A 20,621-nucleotide genomic window follows, 5' to 3' on the forward strand; every position below is an offset into this window, starting at 1 on the left:
CAGTACTGAAATGGAAACTCACAGAAATAGTTTCTCAATGAGTAACTTAAATAAAATATATGAAAGTTGAGTAGGTGACAATATACCAAGGCCAGCAAACTAAAAGCTTAGTACAATATACATTTAAATTTCATACATAAAAAAATTCTCCTTTTAAGAAAAAATAAGACTGTATGTAATGTGATAAGCAATGTAATTAGGGAAATGTGGTAAAAAGGAATAAAGTAAAAATCACACATCCACATAATTTGAAAAATCTTGAAATAGGAGGGCAGAAACAAGCCTGCCTTATTCACAACACAGAATTAACTTTTAGGAGGAACAAGATTTTTAATCATGCCTACCATTCAGCCCCAAGGTCCAGAGCTTTTGTGGCTTGAAAATAAGATTTCATAGCTATTGGTGCTCCAAAGCTTGTGTGCTATTGGGTAGATATTTACAGCAAACAGTTGGACTAATTTCCATGAGGAACAAATATTGACAAGTTAAATGCTCTGCTTAATGGTAGACTAATAGGTGTTTTATTTTAACACTATAGCAACATTCACTAAGTTCTTACCGAGAAATTAAATTTCTCTAGGGTTTAAGGTGCTCAACTGTTCCTTAAAAATACCAAAAGTCACTTTTGTCATCTTGCAGAAAGTAAAGGATACAGTTATATTACAGAAATTGGTGTGGCTCTTTGTCTCAAAAGTTACCTGTATGCTATCTTTCTCCATATTTGTCTCTCACAATCTTAGCCCCCCATTTAACTACTAGATTAAAACTTTAAAAAAATTAGAAAATTATTGCTTTCTAACAGAAACCAATTCTTTAGTTCCAGCACATTACTGCTAAATAAACTGTCAAAAGCTTGACAAGAGAACAAAGGATATAAAACAAAGCAGTATTGGAACCTTTCTAGGAATTAAGTTAAAATATTCTCCAAAACAAACCTTTACTTGATTGTTTTTTATAGCTGTTATCATACCTAGTAATAGTCATCAACCCATTCCACTCTAGTTATCAGGCCTCTATTAAAATTTTTAAGGGGGAAGTGTGAAACATTAAGAATTAATCATTAGCACCCCAAGAAAAGCCAAGAATAAACATTTGTGTCACTTCTCAGGCTTTTGATAATGACAAATATTTTGCAACTGCACACACAAAAACAACAATCCTGTGTTGCTCACCATTTGTTCACAGTTGAAATAAATTGTGGAGTTAGAGAAGTAAGAATATGGAATGGAGAAAGAAGGTCTTGTGCAGGAGAGGAGGGTATGTCCTGCAGGTGGGCAGAAGCCTTCATAAGGATCAGCAGATGCTTGTGTGGGTGTCATGGGTGGGAAGATGCCAGGGTGGTATTCCTAAAGTCAGGGGATGGCTTTTGGACAGGCTTGTACCCTTGTGAGATGTGAACTGCCAGTGGACAGTGCAACCTTGTCCCAGGGTAACACGTGCTTGAGAGCAGCTTCTGCTTGCTGTGGGACCAGTAGGAGTGAGGCTGCAGTGTTCAGAGGCTGAGGTTCTCCTCTGAAGCAGATTTTTGGGCTTGGGGAGAAAGTACTCTCTGCATGGTGTCAGGAAAGGTTTCCACAGGAAAGGTGCAGAGCAGTATATGCCTTCCACAGGAAGGGTGCTCACCAGATGGTGTCTGCCAGCAAAGTGCCTTGTATAAATATTTGGGTGAGCTTGCAGTCTATGGATAAGGGATAGGGGGCAGGGGGGGTGGCTGGGAACAGATGAATGAATTTGTCCAGGAGAAGATGCCTTTGAAGATGGCAGGGTGAAGTGTACTGTGGCAGCAGGAGTCCATAGGCTAAGGGATTGAGGAAAGCTTGTGGGCTTGTGAGCAGTGAGTTGCTGGGAGAAGGACAGCCTTCTGAAAGACTTGCACATGCATGTGTGCAGCTGCCATATGGTGTGAAGGTGGTGGGGGTGGCAGGAGAGCGCGCTGATGCTATTCATGGGCTGAGTGCCTCATGTTTTGGTGGGCTTGTCTTCCAAGAGAGGACCTGTTATGTGGGGGGCCCTTACCCATGAGTGGAGTGCCTCGTGTTTGGAGCAGGCTTCCAGTCTTGTGAAAAGTGGTTGTTTGGAAAGCAGAAGCCACCACTAAGTGGGACAGAAAGTCTGGAGAAAGGACTGGGGATATGTAGGGAGGAGCCTTTTCTAGGGTTGACAGGGGATTGTGAGGCAAGACATGGTGGGCAAAAGCTTGCTGTGGTGATTGTGAGCAAAGTGCATCCTGTTAGGGCAGGCTTGTAGTTATGCAAAAAGGTACATCCTGATGGACAAGGAGGAAGTCTTGTCCTGGAGTGACCACTGCTTTTGCGCAACTTCCATTTGCAGTGTGGACCTTGTAGGCAACAACAGTGTGATGAGTGCAGTGATTTATGTTTGATGGAGTCTCATCTTGAAAAAAGGCCATTTCAGCAAGTGGGGATGGGTGCCTGGGAGTGGCAGATGCCTGAAACAATTACAAGTTGTATGAGGGATGACTTGAACTTCTGTGCATGACCTTCTTAATTTACTACCCCCCATCCCTTCCCCACATTTTAGGTTTATTTACAGGGACAAAAACCCAACCTTAGAAAAAGTTAAAATCATGTGTTATCTTACCATCTATGGACTTTTTTAGTGCTACTTTTCTTAGCTGCCTCCTTAATGCTTAAACTGACCACCTTTCTTTGGAAAGACTTGAGACCCATTTTAAAACAAGTTCACAGAAAACTACTGTAGTCCAATTCAGATTTCAGCCTCCAGTCTGACTCTTCTCCTTTGACTCCCTGCTTTAGAACACATGCTTTTTGGACTATTACACTTTAACATGTAATTTCTCTTTCCCATTCTTCTCTACTTTATTATTGTCTAGCAGAGACACAAGCTACCTAATGCCCAGCCATCTCATATCCCTTCTCAGCACCTACCTGTTTCCAGACACCTCAGTTCAGCAGGAATTTTTGTTTGCTGTTGTCTTAATGTCCAATCCAGCTGGAACTAGAAGGATCAAGCAGTGCAGTTAGGTTTTGCAGGGTGATTTTTCTGAAGCTGCAAGTACTTGTGATGCCTGGAAGTCTCTATTGGTGTGCTGCAGCTGGCTGTAGTTCCCAGGTCAGGAATCCCTGATGTTTTTCTGTCTAATGCTGGTGGTCTTTTTAGAATTTGGACTGAGGCTAGTATGGGTTATAATTTAACTTGATTGGTATGAAGCTACTTTCATTCCAAATCCAGCTGGCTGCGCCAAGCACGCTGTTATACTTGGGGTGTTCAGAGACAGGGTAAAGGTGACTGATAATGTCCAAATTTTTTTGTTTGCTGTAGAGGAAATAGGTGGTGAGCAAAAGTTGAAATTAAGAGAAGGAAAATCTGACAAGTGAGTATGGTACTACAACACCTAAATAGTATTTACTTGAGATATAGGTTATAGGCTCATCCTTCTGAAAACCTACCAAGAGTAATAGCACTGGAGGAATTATTATGAAGTGTCTTCATGCTGAATGTTGCAATTCATAACTGTATGGATTTATTGGTTTTGAGAGATACTGTATGTGCTGTCATAGCAGTCAAAAGATAATATTGTTTTAAATTAATTTATTTTTTATGGCTATTTAGGTTTTTCTTAGGCATAATTAAAATGTTGGTGCTTGGCTGTAGCAGCAGGTAAAGATGGGATCTGTCACCTGTTGCAGTCACTGATTTTTAATTTTCAGTGTTCTTGTCTTAACAGCACTATTTTGAAGACTTCTCTTTGCTGGGCTATTACTCAGCTATGCTGTGTTTATAGATCTAGATCTTGAAATGCAGGTACTGGCCCAGTTTATTGAACCAGAGAGGTTAAACTTGATTCTGCCAGGTGTGGTGCACTCTGGACTGCTGTGCATTTGGCATGTACTGCTAAATTTTTATTCCACCAAAACCAGGTTTATCTTTAAGTGCCTCAAGGTAGTGCTTCTGGGATCTGTGATTGCTATGGTAATCCTGCTCATACAGTAGGCTTGTGAGTACACCTACACTCGGGCAACTTCAGTGGCTGTAGATATAGTTGGTGACACAGCAGTCAGTAGGAAGAGTTGCAATGGTTTTGTTTAACACGGATTTTTAAAAATTGGAACAGATTGCTTTCATCATCCAGAGCTTTTTATCTGAAAAGGAGCTGAGTGAACAATCTGTTGCCTACATTACACTCAAAGTTTTCACTGGGGGAGGTAGAAAGCTGTAAGCCAGCCTTGGAGGTCTACTCTTGCCTGCTAGGAAGACAGCAGTCAGTGAATGACTCAGTTGGGAACCATGGCAAAGTGGAGCTTATGTAAAGGAGATATTGCTGCCATCAGCCATCCTGGTGTTGTGAACAGCTCAGAAGTGAGGTAACTGTGTAGTGTCTCAGACAGAAGATGCCTTCTTATAGCCACCAATGATTTGCAACAGCATAAAATATGAAAACAACATCTTTCCTGGCGCTAGGATGAAGCATAAATTACAGAGGGCACCTTATAAACCTGTTTGAGGCAATTTAGACATCTGTGCTATCTTTTCACTGTCTTATTCTTAAAGCAGAACGTTTTTGTAATTCTGTTTTGCTACCATTTTTACTTTACTTTTGGTAAAAAAATAGGCTCTCTGTTCTCAGTAGTTCTTTTGGTTTTGGTGATACTGAATAAATTTAAGAATTTTAAGTTGTTACCAAAGAAGTTTAAAATAATCCTTTCTGAGTTGGGTAATGTAGATTTAGAGATTCTTTACTTCGCAGTAGTATAGCTTCCATAGAAAGCTGCATTTGGGTATCTCCTATTTTAACTGAAGGGTCTATTGTGTTCTGTCATGCTTAATCTTTCTGTAATAATTGGATGAAAAGGATGATTGCCCTCACATGTATACTTTCATCATGACAAATGTACTTTCAGCTTGACTTTTTCATACCACCAGCAATGACTCTTCTAAAGAGCCCTGTAACAAAGTTTTTGCCAGCCTGACCGTTCAGCATGTAAAAGATTGCAGCAGCCAACAGAAACACCAAGCGAGGGACAAAATTTGGTGTTCATAGTTACAATTGTTTGTGTTTGATTAAAGGTATTTGCACTGCAATTAAATAATATTTTGGTATAAATTTCATAACAGAAAGGAAGGATTCAGTGATGTGTTATAATTACAGATCAAGTCTCTGGAATGTGTTTAGTTACATGTTTAGAAAGCAATGGACTCTGCTTATGTCTTCAGATTACTTGTCTTGCCTTTGCTAGTAGCTGCAATGTCATGTGAACAGTAACAGCAGAGATAGTAAGAGTACACAAGGAGGAAAATGTGTAAAAAGCACACGTTTCAATTTTACCTTTATGTTGTTGTCCCGCTTCTTTACCAGAATTCCTTTTGTTGCACATTGCTTTTGAAAGACTCTAAAGCAGACATCAAAATGTTTGCTTAACAGCTGGAGTGCTGTGTTTGCTGAGGTGTATCTAAAAATGGTGCAACAAGGTTCAGAGATTTTTAGACTAATAACAATAGTAACTGGTGGCCACATATTTGAAGACAATTGGCGTTCTCACTGTGAAAGATAAAGGTGACTTTGCTATAAGTGCTTCTCTGCATAAAACTTTCCTATTGATGATGGATTAATCTTAAATGATGTCTTGAAAATGTCCCACTAAAGAATAATGGGAGAATTTTTTGGTGAATAATTACATTATAATTTTTCCATTTGTCCATCTTGATTCAATATATCAGCTTCATTTTCTTTCTATAGAAAACCAAGTGGGTCTTCCATAGTTGATGCCTTCAATTCTGTAAAGCATGTCCTCATAACTCACAACATAATTTGAGAACAGTGTCCTAAATTACTGTCTAATTCACAGCTGGGCTTATTATACTCAAAATATTTTCCAGAGTGATTGTTGGCACAGAGCAAAACAAGATTAAGTGTTGTTCACAATGGGTTGCTTCAAAGTTGTTTTGGTTTTTTCAGTGTGTTGTATCTTTTTTTTTTAAAGCCAAGCCTTGTGGTTTAACCTCATCTAGCAAGCCAGTGCAGGCACCTGCTCACCTGAAAGGTGGAGCTGAACCACTCTGTCACCCATAAAACAAAACAGTTTGTAGGACTTCTGGATATACTTTAATACCCCGAAACTCAGAGCAAGCAAAATTCTGGTAGGCTGAGATACCCTGTAATGTACATATTTATGCTTGAGCAATTTGTTTCCATGAAACCCTTCCTGGGAAAGATTTTGTCTGACATCAAGCAGCCTGAATGAAATTCTGAATGAAATGTGGTCATGTTCAAGGACAGAAACAGCAGGTGAATTATGATAATGAAGTAAATGCATCTTCATATATTTTGGTTAGAAAAGTGTTTTTGATTTGAGTGTTTTTCTCCAGCACAACACTTAATTTAATAGGTTCTCTTTAGAAGGAAACATTGAAGTTCCCTAAGAGAAATGGAAAAGGAAAAACCTGTAGTACTAAAATTTGGAATATTTTATGTAATTTGGACAATGGAAAAATATCAAAGCTCTGAGTCCAGCAAAAAGGGAAAGACCTTGTCAGCTTTTAGCAGGCTTTATCTATGCCCAGGTGTTTGCTTGTACTCCCTGCATAACTTTACACTTAGATAAATATAGTGATGTAATAGTCTATGGACCATATCCCAGGCTGCCAAGGCAATTCACCTGGCTTGCACCCTGCTTTTGACCATCCAAGAATTTCTTGTCCTGGCAAAGGAATGAACAACAGGCCAAATCCATATTCTGATGGTAGCTGCTTATTTGACAGTCTTGACCTTCTTTCTCTGCCAAAGACCAAAATGAAGTAGTGAAGAGTTCTGCAATCTGTGCAGTAAGTACATCTCTTCTGAAAATGTTCTGTACTGTACTATACATAGCAGTTTGTGACATGATAGGAGAAAAACTGAGGTATATTATTCTAATCTCCATATAACTGGCAATTTTAGCAGGAAGGTGGATTCCTTTTTACTACATTAAAGATATGTTCACAATAAGGGAAGCTACCTACACAAAACTCTTGAGGTGAGTAGGGTGTGGGGAAGTTATACACATCTGACAGTGGGATAACGAACATTAAAAACTTTCTATTTAGACTGGAGTGTTATCCTGAAACAGATTTTTAATTTGTTTCTAACCCAACAGAAATCTATTTGATTATCAATTTGTCTGAATTGCACCATAAAACTGAAGCATTATTCTTAATCAGGGTTATAATTACATAGATGCCAGGGAAAGAGAAGCTGAGTTAATGAAGATGAGAAGAAGCTTTAAGGCCAAGGAAGTTGCTACTGCCTTTCACCTAAATCTATGCACCAATAATAATGGCTAATGAGGATATAAATCTAATTTCAAGCTGTGTCCAGGGATCTGGGATGTTCAGGATGAAGAATTTCTGCTGGAAATGTTTAGTAACTTTCGAGAGGGAAAGACAGTTCCAGGACAAGACATGGGGACAAACCTTAGTCAAGTGAGGTGCATAGGATAATCCCACTTTGTGGAAGGCACAGGTTGCTGTCCTAGGTGATGCAAAAAATTGAAGGTAGGCTGCTTCTCTGTCTGCCTCATCTTGTTCAGACCTCATTTCCCTTAAAGACAGAAAGTCTGACTAATGCTTGAGCTTAGTGAGAAATTTTGGAGTTTAAAATACAAGACATGACCTTGAAAGTTAATGTTTGACAGCATGCCCAATTACTTTGAGGATTATCATGAAAAATTACTTCTACTGAAATTCTTTGTAGTATTGTTTTTAAGCAGGAGTTTGTTAACTTTCCAGACATACTTTTCATATCCACCTGGCTTGTAATATTTTAGTTGATAACACATACTGAAATGTTTGTCAGGCTTATTAGGATCTTGGTGGGTTAGTTTCAAATAAATACAACTAAATATTTATAAAGCTTCTTGCTTATAAAAAGGAAATGGTGCAATATACACACCATAATACTGTAGCTGCCTTGTTGGTCATCAGTTCTTTCTGTGCTTGGAAGTGTGTGCATTTCTTGAATATGCTGTAACTCATCGCTATTCTATATTGGTGCAAATTCCTCAAAGTCAAGCAAGCATGCTTTTTAAACAGAATCCTTGGCAACAAGAAGAAAGGGGAAAAAAAATCCAAAGGGCTTGTTTTTCTAAAGATTGACAGAGGCTACAAGTTGAGAGGTGAATCAAGTAAATTGGATAATGTCCAGAAAGTGAGATTAAGAAGAAAGGAAAGAATCTTAGGCTCAGGCAGGAGAATGATAGAGTAATTTTCTAGGACTTAATAGCGTGACATCAGTGAGCCTTTTAGTTCTGTCTGCCAGTGTATTTATTTCCTTTCTAACTTAAGTTCAGTTTGTTTTACTTTTAATTCTGTTCCTAGTAAAAGCATGAGTCACCTCTTGCAAATAGATCCATGTTCCTGAACAGTGCAAGTTTTTATACATGAACTGAACGGTTTTCAAAGTTGAGAGAATGCAAAACAAACAAGTTCTTTAGAATATACTTGAGCTGCTGTTGATCACTAAATAGTTGCAGACAGATCCTTTGCTGATGCAAATGGGTATAACTTCCATTGATTCCAAGAGGGCTGTGTTGAGCCTTTACAATACAATAACGTACTGGGTAGAGAGCTGTTACCATCCCACAATCAGGTTTTGTTGAAAAGAAGTTTTGCAAAGGTTTCTCTTGAGGCCCTATAGAACTGCTTGCAACAGGTTTCAATAAATGCTGCTGAATGAAGGAAATAGTTTTAATTTTCCTCTGCTCAGTAAGTATTTTCAGCCTGGCCAGTACTACCAGTCACTTGAAATGAGGTTCTTCATTTACCAGAGCATCCATGAAGTTCTAGAGCACCAAAACCCTAAGAAAAGTTTTATTTCCTGTACTTTTACTCCAGGTCCAGCATGAAGAATCAATAGCTAATATCAGTTCGGAAGAATTGGAACAGGAGATATCCAGCTCCAGGACTGCAGACAAGACAAGTATTAGATTCTTTATGCATGTGTTAGCTGCTTACTGCTGTGTGGTAGAATGGTCAGAGTTAAAAGTTTGCTGTTGATAAAGAAGACATCATATTATATCTTATTGCCTGTGAAGGAGTTACATTATCAGTTTCTTTAGAAGGAATAAAAGGATGTAAAGAAAACTTGATAGTAAATATGTTTCCTTCTATTGAAAAATCAGGTGTTTAAAGTTCAATAATTTTTTTTGGCTTGGCCAATATACAGAATTTTATTCTATTACGATCATGTTTTTCCCATATATGCATTATTTGGGATATATGGTAAGTATATTTGGAAGAGTGTCAAAATTAAACATGTCGCTCATAATTTATTTGAATATATTTGCTACCTACACTTAAAAAAAATTTGTTTTCACCTACATATAATTAATAAAAAACCAAGAGTCTTCTAATGCTATAATATTAATTCATATATACTAATTTTATAGTTTATTATATAGTATCAGTTTCCCTGTATTTCAGTTGAAAACTAAAATGATGAGTAAATTTACAGTGGAGGAAACCTTCTTGCTCCCTCACCTTTTTCTAGTGCACAGGTATTTACAGCAAGAAAATGGCAGTACATATTTTCTTTTACTGGTGTTAACTTTTATGTTCTTAAATATTTAATTTAATTTCTTGAATGATGACTCTGAAGACATCTACATGAGGGACACTGTAAGACAAAGCATGTTAATGAGTCTTGGTATTTGTTCTCAGAGCTGATCAGAAGCTGTTCTAGGCAAAGTAATCTTGGACCCAGCACTTCTGACAGAGAGAACGGTCAACAGAAGCCCTCATTTCAGGACATTAAGAGTATTAACAGCTTTGGCTAGTTAAATTGAAGCACTATATAACTTACCCCCTCTTCTAGATTATGTAGAGGCCTGCAGAGCTGAAAGTACCATGCTTTAGGGTACATTTCTAATTCTTACTTACTGTCAGACATTGAAAGGGGTATTTATTTCTCCAACCTTGGCTATCACTGCAATACAAATGGGTTATAGTAAAAATTCTAGACTCTGTTGGAGTAGATGTTAATCCCTGATTTCAAATGAATCACTATACCCTGTTCCTGGTGGAATGAGACTAACTACAATTAAAATCTAAATTTGAATACAGAGGTAGACTACCCCTGTGCACCAATTCATTTGAGTTTGCTGCAGTATTCATAGTCTACACTATCTCTGCTTAAATGTGTGGTTAATAATGCTTAAATGTATAAATAAATGCATTGGCATTGACTGTTTCAGTTTCACTCTGTAAAGATCTCAGTTAAGGCTCATGGCTTTCTAACAATATTTCAGCAAATATTTCCCTGTATCACATATAAAGTAAAGGGGAGCCTGAAATTTGCTTTCATTATAAGTGCTACATTTGGTGCTTTCCTTTAATCAAACTCAGATTTGACCAAGTGAAAACATATTATAAGGAAACTAAATTGTCCTGGTCTCTTTGGAATGGATTGTGTGAAGTCACAGTTGAAGATGGAGGAAGGACCTCTGAAGATTATTTAGTCAAAACTCTGTGCAAAGGAAGGTCATGTAGAGCAGCTTGGTATTAGCTATGTCCAGTCTGGTCTTGAATATCTCTAAGGATGGAGACTTCATAACCTCTGAAACCTGCTCCAGTGTTTCATCACCTTAAGTAAAAACACTCATTTAAACAATTTCCAGTATTCCCATCCATTCTCTGGCTGCTACTGAGAAGAGTATTGTACATGCTCCCATCAGATACTTCTCCAGGCTAAGCACTCATAGTACTTTCAAATTGCCATATGAAAAACACTGCAATTCTTTAATTGCCTTTGCTGCCCTTGCTCTGGTATGTCTATGTCTGTCTTGTAGCCAGGGAGCCCAGATTGTGCACAGTGGTCTCAGCAGCACTGAGCCTAGGGAGAGAGCTGCCTCCATCCGCCTGCTGGCTAATGCAACTCAAGGTGTTGGCAAGTTTTGCTGCACAGGTTGGGTTCAACTTGTTTTCCATGAAGATCTCCAGGTTTTCTACCATGCTACTTTCCATTCAAATGCACCCCTATGTGCCTGGGTACTTGAGGATATTTATCCTGAGGTGAAGGATTTTTGCACATCTCTTGCATTATCAGGATTAGCCTTAAAAAGTAATTCTACTGAAAGACTATGTTTTTCTTAGAGATTACATAAAGCTTCAATAGCATATAGTTTGGATTTGGGTAGGACTATGAGAATCAGAAAAGAAAATCAGGACCTTGCCAGCTCTAAATACTGCAATCTTAAGTCAAAACTTGTGGGTAAGTACAGTTGTAAAGTGAGTTTATATAGACAGTTGTTTTATCCTAATTTCACCATGTATTTTCCTACTACTTCCTAGAAAACGCAAATTTGCAAGTGAGGGCTGGTAGTTTTGTACAAAGTGCCTCTTCCAGATTTTATTTTCTAAAACTATTTGTGCAGTGCTGCAAGTGGGTGGCACTGGTGGTATGTACTGTTGGAATTTTGCCTTGACCCTGCCAAAATTCATTCAAGCAATGATCTTTGAATACTTCTTTCAAAACCACATGACAGGCTTTTGGCTTCTGCAAAGGTTATGTTTATCCAAAACACCCTTAAAATTCGGTCCAAAAACCCCAAATGTCCTGTTTAGGATATCTAAAATCAACTTCTTTTGAGTTTTTTTTTTTTTTTTTTTTTTTTTTTTTTTTTTTTCATGCAGCCATTGGTTGTGAGCTTAGGCTATGCTTCCTGTCTGAGTGATTAGTTGTAATGTCACTGTTCTCCTCTCTCCTATCCTTGCTGGCCACATGTCTACGTGCATCTATAAAGATATTTTTCCTTTTACTAATGCTTGTTCCAGGGAAGTAATATATCAAAAACTTTCTTTTAATAAGTGAAAGCTTTCTTTGCTGTATTTCATTGCAAGAGCATTTCAAGCATCAAAATGAAAATTAAAGAGCTTAAAAGACAGCTAGGTTGCATTTGCCGCAGCACATGTATTTGTTGTGACAACAGAGTTGCAACAGAGATTTGTGTAGCTGGGGAAGACTTAATATGGCTTCATTGCCATCAAGAAATGAGATTATTGTTCTTATCTTAGGGCCTTAAATTCATTTCAATGCATTACACATTGACGAAAGTAGAATAAGTTTGGTTATGCAGCAAAGTTGGGGAAAGACTTGCTGATCAATTAAAAATGTAGTAAAAATTAATAAAATACGGTACAAGCTGCAAAGAACTTGATTGTTATATTGCTCTGTCTTCTGCAGATAAACATGGTATCAAACCTCTGTGAAAGCATCTTGAGACATTCTAAAACAAAAAAACCCAAATAAGATTAAGGGTCTGTAACTCCACCCCCTTACTGGACTGTGGTTGTAGGAGGACTCTTCACAGCACAACAAGGCTGATAATGAAAAGAGGTGGGTGGTGACAAGTTATCTGTTAGCATCTCAGGGTTGACTGAATACATTCCCCACCACTCCCAGCACTAGAAAGGTTCCCTGCTCCTCCTGCTTGGCAGGTCAATGCAGTGAGGCAGTACTAAGTGACACTGCAGCGTGCTGAACCTTCTTTCATTAGGCGTGCTCACTTATCCTTCAGAACAGGAACCCCAGCACATCTTCCACTCTCTTTCCAAAGATTCTGCTTCTGTCTGCAAAGGAGATACAAACATAATAGCTCACACAAGAAGTAAAGTACGTCAAAAGCAAAACATCCTGGTAGAATGCCAAACCCTAGAAGAAGATATATCTGTTTGTGTACATTGAAGTAAACAAAAAAAGACTTAAAACCAACTGTGCCTTTAGTGCCTAGCTTTCTTGCTTCTTTTACTGAAACTGAATATCCGCTGCAGTGCATTAACTTTCCCATTCAATGTAATTTGACTGGAGCTATGTGAACATGTGTGCTATAATTTTTGTCCATTCTTTAAAGAAGCATTTGAAAGTAATTTCATAGGGATGAGTGACTTAAGTTGGTAGTTTAATGTCTTCCCATGACTAAATTAGTGAATTTATTATGCAGTGAAATAAGGACTATAATGTGAATACAGAGAAGTCACAGTCAAATTCTACTTTTGCTCAGTTCCAGTTACAAGAGCAGCCTTTGTAGAAGAGTACTGAATAATGAGTTTGTGCTGGAGAATGCCCACGGCTGCCCAGCATTTGATGCACTGTTATCTTTATTTCCTATTTCACAGCTATAAGACTGCCTTTTATCTTGGCACATAAATATTTGGCAGACTTTCATTATTTATGTTTATCACAGCCCTTATGCTTTTGCATAAATCATTACAATTGGTTTTAATGTGACCTAGATAAATAGAATCTCACTGTACATTGTAAGAAATTTTAAGTTAGAATCCTGTTTCATGAATACCTGTATTCATAAGCTACACAAATATAAAATTGATGCTTGTCACAATCATTGCTTTCATGTTTCCAAAGACAAGTTTGGAAAGGTATGCATGAGAAACCTACTGCTGAGACCTGGGGTAGCAAGTTTCCCATAGCATTCCTAGAATAACAGAGGAAGAAATATGCAAATCACTTCAAACCCAGACACTTTGGACACAGCTTACAAATTAGTCTTTTTGGCATAAATCCTAGTTCAATAGCTTGATTATTCAACTGTAGTTTTGCACTCCTGCTACAAAAGGAAGGAATTTCAAGCACGTTGTTTGTGAGCTGCTTACAAGCCCTCCCCTATGAACCCTGGACCCTTTTCTTAACTGCAGCAAAGCAGGCTGAGAACATACCACAGAGCAGTGTGCTGGAATAGTTTTTAAATGTTAATGAATAATATGATTACTTTATTAGAAGACCCTTCTGTGATGTGTTTCCAGGCACTGGTCAGGAATGTATTTATGCACACAATGTTTTATTTGCTTAAGAGAACCAATCATTTTTTTTGATATCCTTTGACCTTCCCCCCACTCCCCCTTTTCAACTTTTCAAGTTGTTGATGTAAAACTTCTGTGAAACAAAGCAGGGTAACTGGCAGAGAACAGTGTTCTAATGTCTGCTGTAAGTATTTTTGAAGAGTCACGATCTATTCTGTACCCAAATGATTAAGGAGATCGTGTCTATGCAACAGCATTAATCACTCCTTCAATTATATCCCTGAACTGCTTCCAGAGCTCTGATATCTTATTCCTTCATCTCATATTACATGTGACAGGAATGAAAAGAGGCTGTAAAAAAGAAGTGGGCACTACTTCCTATTCTAATTCCTGGTATACATAAAATCACAATCCTACTTATATCTGGCATTCAAAAATCTGGATAACATTCTACTTGTGGAGAGAATACAACAACAATGACAGGGATAATTCAGGCATTTTTCTTTAAGCAGGTTGTCAACTTGAAAAACTGTGCTGTAAATTAAAACAGCTCATCCAAGCAGCTGTAAATTGCATGACTAGCACTTACTCAGCAAATGACTTCCTGTGGACCTCACTGACCTTGTCAATATTGTGAGGGGCATGGCTTCAGATGGAGAGAAATTGCTTTTGAATAGTTACTCTAAGAATGTACAAAAAAGTATCTCTGTAACAAGGAGGCATGAGATAACTTAAAAACACCTGAGAATTTTTAAAGCATAGAAAGAACATACAAAAATTTTCTGTATATTCAGTGTTCCTGATCCCCAGCTTTCTTGCTTGTCTCAGTGTTTTGTGTTAAAGCTATAATTTTAATAATAATTCTTAAAAAAAAAACAACAAAAACAAACCAAAACAATCTCAGCTTGTTTGGAGGAAAGGTTATTCATTAGCTGTCATATTTATGTAAGAGCTTCCAGCTGTCAGCTTAATTGGACTGACACGCAAAATAAAGCATTCTTAGCCCAAAGTTTTACTCCTGATGTCAGGTCAATTTCAAGCCAAGCTGAGTTTTTTCTGAGAATCTAAATTATAACCATGAGTCATGGTTCCAGTTGGCAATATTGGTGAGGTCTGCTGGCCTGCACTAGATTCCTTTGTGTACTTTTTAAACTTAATGTAAATATTATCTATTGAAAAGACATTTTCCAAGGCATAACACTAATTTTTAGCTTTAAGATCCTGGATTCTGTGAAATGTATACTTTTTTTTTTTTTTCTCGTAGTAACTGTCTGTAGCCAAAAATTTATCCAGGTAACTCAACAGAAAATTAAAGTAAGATTTGAACCCCTTTATTTTTAAATTTGTAAAAATTTTTTCTCTCTCCATAATTTTAATTTTTTTTTTTTTTTTTGCAATTCACCTCTGCACTTGTCCACAAAATAGACAAATTACAGAACTGTGCTGTGAACTGTCTTGCTTCTTGACAGAAGTGACTTTATTTGCAATTTGAAGGATTTGCTGTCTCTTACTTATTGTTTCCTGAATTGGTAGCAGAAATTATTTGGAAGATAAACAGTATGGCTCAAGGAAGCACCATTTGTCTCAAACAGTTTTGCTGTGTGCTTAGATATGTCCAGCCATTGCAACTTAGGTAAGACAGCTCAATGCTGTTGCACACCCTGAGGTGTTCCTGGACTACAGAACTTGCAAGGACTGTAGAATTTGCATTGTGGATCTTTTGCAGATTTTTTGACATTTCAAAATTTAATCTTTCAACCAGCACTAACACTATGGTAATGTCCAGAATTTAAGGCTGCCAGGTGCTCTATAAATTCTGATACTCTCTGTGATAAAGGAATTAAAACACAATACCCAACTGCCTGTAAGAATAATTTCAATGGAACAAGAGAGAATGGAGAAAATAGCAATACAATAATCTGCTTAAGGAAACTGGTAAGGCCTTGGATTTCATGGTCAGTTCATATTCAATACAGGTGGGAAAAATCTCATGGAAGGAACTGATTTGGAAAACCGGTTCAATTCTAGGCTGTTCATTCCTGGCTGCACACACAAATACAGCTGATAATATGCAGTATATTCTATCTGCAGGTGGCGACTAAAAATTTAGTTTCATTAAAAATTGAAACCTAATTTAATCTCCACATATAAGATAGAGAAAATGATAAAAGGGTTGTAAAAAAGCCATCCCAGGCTTACACTGTAGGGGAACATCAAAGGACAGAATTTCTTATGAATCTATACTGCATTCTATTTGCAACACATTTTGCCCTTACCCTTATCTGAGACAAAACTGATAACATGACTTCCTACTGACATTGTTTAGAACAAAAATATTAAATCAAACTTATTCTTCACTTCTGCCTTCAATTCATGTCTTCCTAGATACAGCAACCTGTATTGAAATTTAAGTACAAAAATGTCCACTACCTATGCTACCAATTTAAAACAACTTATCATTACCATGTAAGAATAGATTTCATAGCTGGCTTTGATGAGCAGTGCAAAAGTCTAGATTCCAATACCAAGTGTAGGAACATGGTAACTTCACATGGTGAATTTTCACACTTTGTGTTCAGATCTGCTTGCTTCTACAAATTAGCACAAGAATTCAGAAAGAAAAGCCAGGTCAAAGGCATTTTAGTAAGACAGGAAGTAAAGTAAGCTAATAGAAGAGATAGCTGAATCAGAAGAGAAATTCTCAGGTGTCTTGTCTGTTGCCAAAAAACCCTCCAAGTGCTGTCAGCTTTCTGGTTTGGTGTTTTGTTGTTGTTTGTTTGTTTGTTTGATAATTATAATTAATCCACCACCAGCAAATCATATGAGTAGTTTGTGGGCAGTCTTGGGAAAGGTTAAGGCTTGTATCTTAGGAGTAATAAGCCATGTATTTTAGGTATCTCAGCACTGTCATAATGACACACCCCTGAATTTTACAGGACGTAGTCTGTTATAAAACTGTTAAAGTGCAGTTCTGTCCATATGTAACTCCTTATGTTATTTGGATAAAATTCTGGTAAATTCAGTAGCAGCAGCAGGCGGCTTATGAGTAATGATTGCAATATATATACCAGATTCCATAGGCTGTGGTCCTGGCTTTTTTTTTTTTTTTTTTTTTTTTTAGCTGAATAAAATGACTCATTCTGTGTGTATTAATTGTTCAGTTACTTGGGATAAGGCTGTGGAATTTCTTGTAATTCTAAATTTAATGCAACAAATGGAATTGTGCCAGTCATATAGCCCTGATTTCAGAAGCAGTTGAAGGATCTGTTTTCTGTAATGAACTTCGGACTTCATGAGCTACTTTTAGGGTTTGTGCCGATTTCTATATAGAAACCAACCGGTTGGTTGGCATTTGCAGAAAGTTACTGCTGACATCTAGTGGTGTTCTCTGAGAGTTCTAAACCCTGACAGATATGACACCTTCATGAGTAAGTGAAACCACTAAGCTGATACTTTCATGCTGCCTTTTCAAAATAATAAAATGTGACATTTCCTATTATAAATAGCTTTCTTTGCTGGGGGTGGGGTGGAACATGTCAATAGCACCAATGGCAGCTCTATGCTTTTGAAATTATCTTACTCTCTTATACAGAAAAGGTGACTCATTGCATTTCTCCTAACTTTCTCATAATAAAAGTACCTAAAATAAAGTATTTCTCATAGTTCCATTATTAGGTCAGTTGATAAATAATGCAGTGCAAAAAAAAGTATTATGGATCCATTATTTTTGTATCAATCTATTTGTATTTCAACTATAAGCCGTAGTAAAGCAGAGACTAATAGTTTCAGGTCTAAAAATCTCAAGGAGTTTCAAGAAACCTATTCATTAACTGCTTATGTATTTGGCCAGGTTGTACTATATGGGATCAAATCTGCTGTCATTACTATCTGCTATAGTTTCTCCTAATGAAAAATTATGTTTTTGTTTCATGCTTTTATGCTTTTAATTAAAGGTTTTGGGTTGTTTGGATTTTTTTTTTTTCCCCGATACTGGTAACACAAGGAATTCAAATCAGAAGAGAGGCATAGTATCCACTGTCTGTTTATAAAGTCCAGTAAAGGAGATAATTTCCAAAGTAGATTATTAGCAGTTAGAGAAACTTAAATTATGCAGTTTGGAGGACTCAAATGACAGTTTTGAGACACTCTGGTTGATGCTATATACACATGCATTTGTTTTCACTACAGGCACAGATACTAGGTATATAGATCTAAGATGCTCTACTTTAATTGAAGAGAAATTAATTTGATTTATGGTCAGGTTTATGTAGATATAGGACCCTGATTTTACAAAGTATTTCCCAGTGTGATCAGGAGCTGGGATGAAGAACATAATACCATATCTAGCTTGTGTGGTGTAATTAAAAGGAATCATTGATGTGAAGTCACTTTTAGACAACACAGCCAATGTACTTTTTTTCCCCAATGTGGATTATGCTTTATGCTTGACATAGCCATGCATCCTGAACTGATGTAGGTTACTTAGATATACTGAGACTTCGTTTCTCACCTAAATTTCAGGAAGTCCAAAACACTGGAATTATTAACTTGACAGACTCATACAATGATAGAATGATATTTCTAGACTTAATATTTGGACAATTAATAAGAAATTCTTGATGGGTTGTGTTTATTCAATTGAGTAGTATTAGGGCAAGGATGCAAGAGGCTCCTACTGCCCAATAGATGACCTTCAGAAGGTCAGCCAATTTGTAAATCTAAACTGTCAATCATCTTTTTGTGCAAATCTTATTTCACATGTGTACATGATCAGAAACAGTACAAACATGGGAGAAAAACATTGTAAAGAAATTTCACTTAGGTTGAAACAATCAAAAAAGGCAGTATTCCACAGGGAAGGGCTCCAGGGAAGCTGGAACATATGTATGGTGTTTTGGCTAAATGCGTGTTCAACCCATAAAATCTTTCTCAAATCTTTCAAGCTTCATGCAAGACACATGCAGAAACTGCTGCTTCAGAAGGCTTCTAGACAGCCCAGAAAGCACTGCTCGGCAAGTTCCCCCCTTTTTTCCCCACTCTGTATTGCTTCTACAGACTGTAATGCTACAACATTAATGTAACAGTTTTTCACAGAACTTTTTAATGCTCTTCTCATAATTTCCCCTTGTTGTCTGTCCTCTTGCTTTCTCCTTAATCAACTTCCAAACAAGTAGCCCTGCTTTCATCATCCAATAAGTAGAAGACAGAATTGAAACCTTAACAAAAAATAATAAGCTAAATCTGTGAATAGAGATTTTTTTCAGGCCATCTTCACATCCAGAAAAATATCAGAGGACTAGTTTTTACTTGTTTTCTATTTCTCAAATGGCAAGAAACCTATAAACTCATCTTTAAAAGACAGTTTCCTGCCATGCATATGTGAATGACATGATTACAACCAATAGACCAATGTGTTACATGTTTGCATTTTCCTGTTTGGAGAAACAGAACACAGGGATTCTAAAATCTCCCATTCATCTGTTAAAAACAGATTTAGATTCCTGAAAAAGTAATGCCTTAATCTCTGTATTTCTGGGCAACCCAGCAATTCAGATAAGTGTGTAGTATAACATATGTAAAACATAAGCAAGCTATCAGTTGACAGGAGGCAATGTCTTGCTTCATGTGACAATTTTTTTTATAATTCTTTGCCCTGTAGATATTATAGACAGGTCTATAACAAATTTTCTTATTGCAGGATGCTACCATTGTCAATGTATGTTCCGCCTCCTGCACTTTTCTTATGCAACATTCTCTTTGCTTTTCAATTTGTACAGCAGGTTTGGGGCCCTTACATTGCAGGTAGTGTTTGGTGGTCTGTGACAGTGGCCTGTGCAGATGTTTGATAGAGCCTCCTGATCTAGGCTGTCTGTAAAAGCAGGAAGCAGATCCCAATGACATGGATTGTCACTTACAGGTTTTATTTGGCTGTGTTGCTTGGCAAGATTTTCTGCAGAATGTAAAATCATCTCTTGCAGAATCTTTCTAGCTCTCAGTATGGTTTTTTTAATTAACAATGATCAGTGATTGGTTGCATAACACAAGGTTTCAAATGGATATTAAAAACTAATTAGATTTAAGTAGTCTCTCTGGTGACCTTCAATCATCAGGTCATCTTGCATGCCTCCTGTGTTATTAGCAGTGAGTGATAAATCCTTACTTCTGGTAAATTAGGTCAGAATTCACCCAATGTAACCTGCTGTGGAGCAAGCTGCCAGTCTTACATGGAATTTGTCTATATGCTTTGTTCTGATCCCTGGTCCTCAAGCTTCTTACTTTTCTTTGTGCCTGGGCTGGTCTCATTACCGCAGCAAGGATCCATATTTTAAGGATCTATTTTTTTAAACTCTGTATCTCACTTTCTGTTGTTTGCATAAATGCACAACACACTGCAGGATTTCTTCTTGTCTTTACTGCCCATTTATATTATTCTCAAGTACCCCCTGATACTTTAGAAAATAGAAACCCTACAGACAACCAGTTTCCAATATTTCAGACATGCTGCTTCAGTTGTGCCAAACAGAGTGGTGACTCACACTTCCTTAACATTGTTCTGCAGTTTTCTTTCCCTAATGCAAATTGGTCTGAACGTTATGCTGTTATTCCATTAAATTCCCCACTGGGTCAAAATTACAGCCAAGTTACCGGCGCATTAGGTAATTAAATCCACTTATCAGGATGGTTAATGGAGAACAGCAGAGCTATTATCATGCAGGAGAACATATTTATATGCAAATGCCTATTTGTATTTACAAACATATCTTTTTAAATTTATTTTGTATGCTGAAAGCAATAAGCTGCAGGCAAGAAGAAACTGACTTCAAGGAATGCATTTTGTGCAATACAGTAAA

At 37.3% G+C, this 20,621-nt stretch overlaps 1 long non-coding RNA gene across 1 annotated transcript; it reads left to right on the top strand.

Moving 5' to 3' along the window:
• The first annotated feature begins 2,240 nt into the window (after positions 1-2,240).
• On the top strand, positions 2,241-9,038 carry LOC135299229 (uncharacterized). The gene is made up of 6 exons (XR_010361259.1): positions 2,241-2,259; positions 2,855-3,093; positions 3,304-3,355; positions 6,767-6,804; positions 6,920-6,995; positions 8,851-9,038. It is a non-coding gene; the product is annotated as an uncharacterized LOC135299229 (long non-coding RNA).
• Positions 9,039-20,621: the final 11,583 nt, after the last annotated feature.

The sequence above is a fragment of the Passer domesticus genome, chromosome 4 (assembly GCF_036417665.1).
Source record: "Passer domesticus isolate bPasDom1 chromosome 4, bPasDom1.hap1, whole genome shotgun sequence".
Lineage (NCBI taxonomy): Eukaryota > Metazoa > Chordata > Aves > Passeriformes > Passeridae > Passer > Passer domesticus.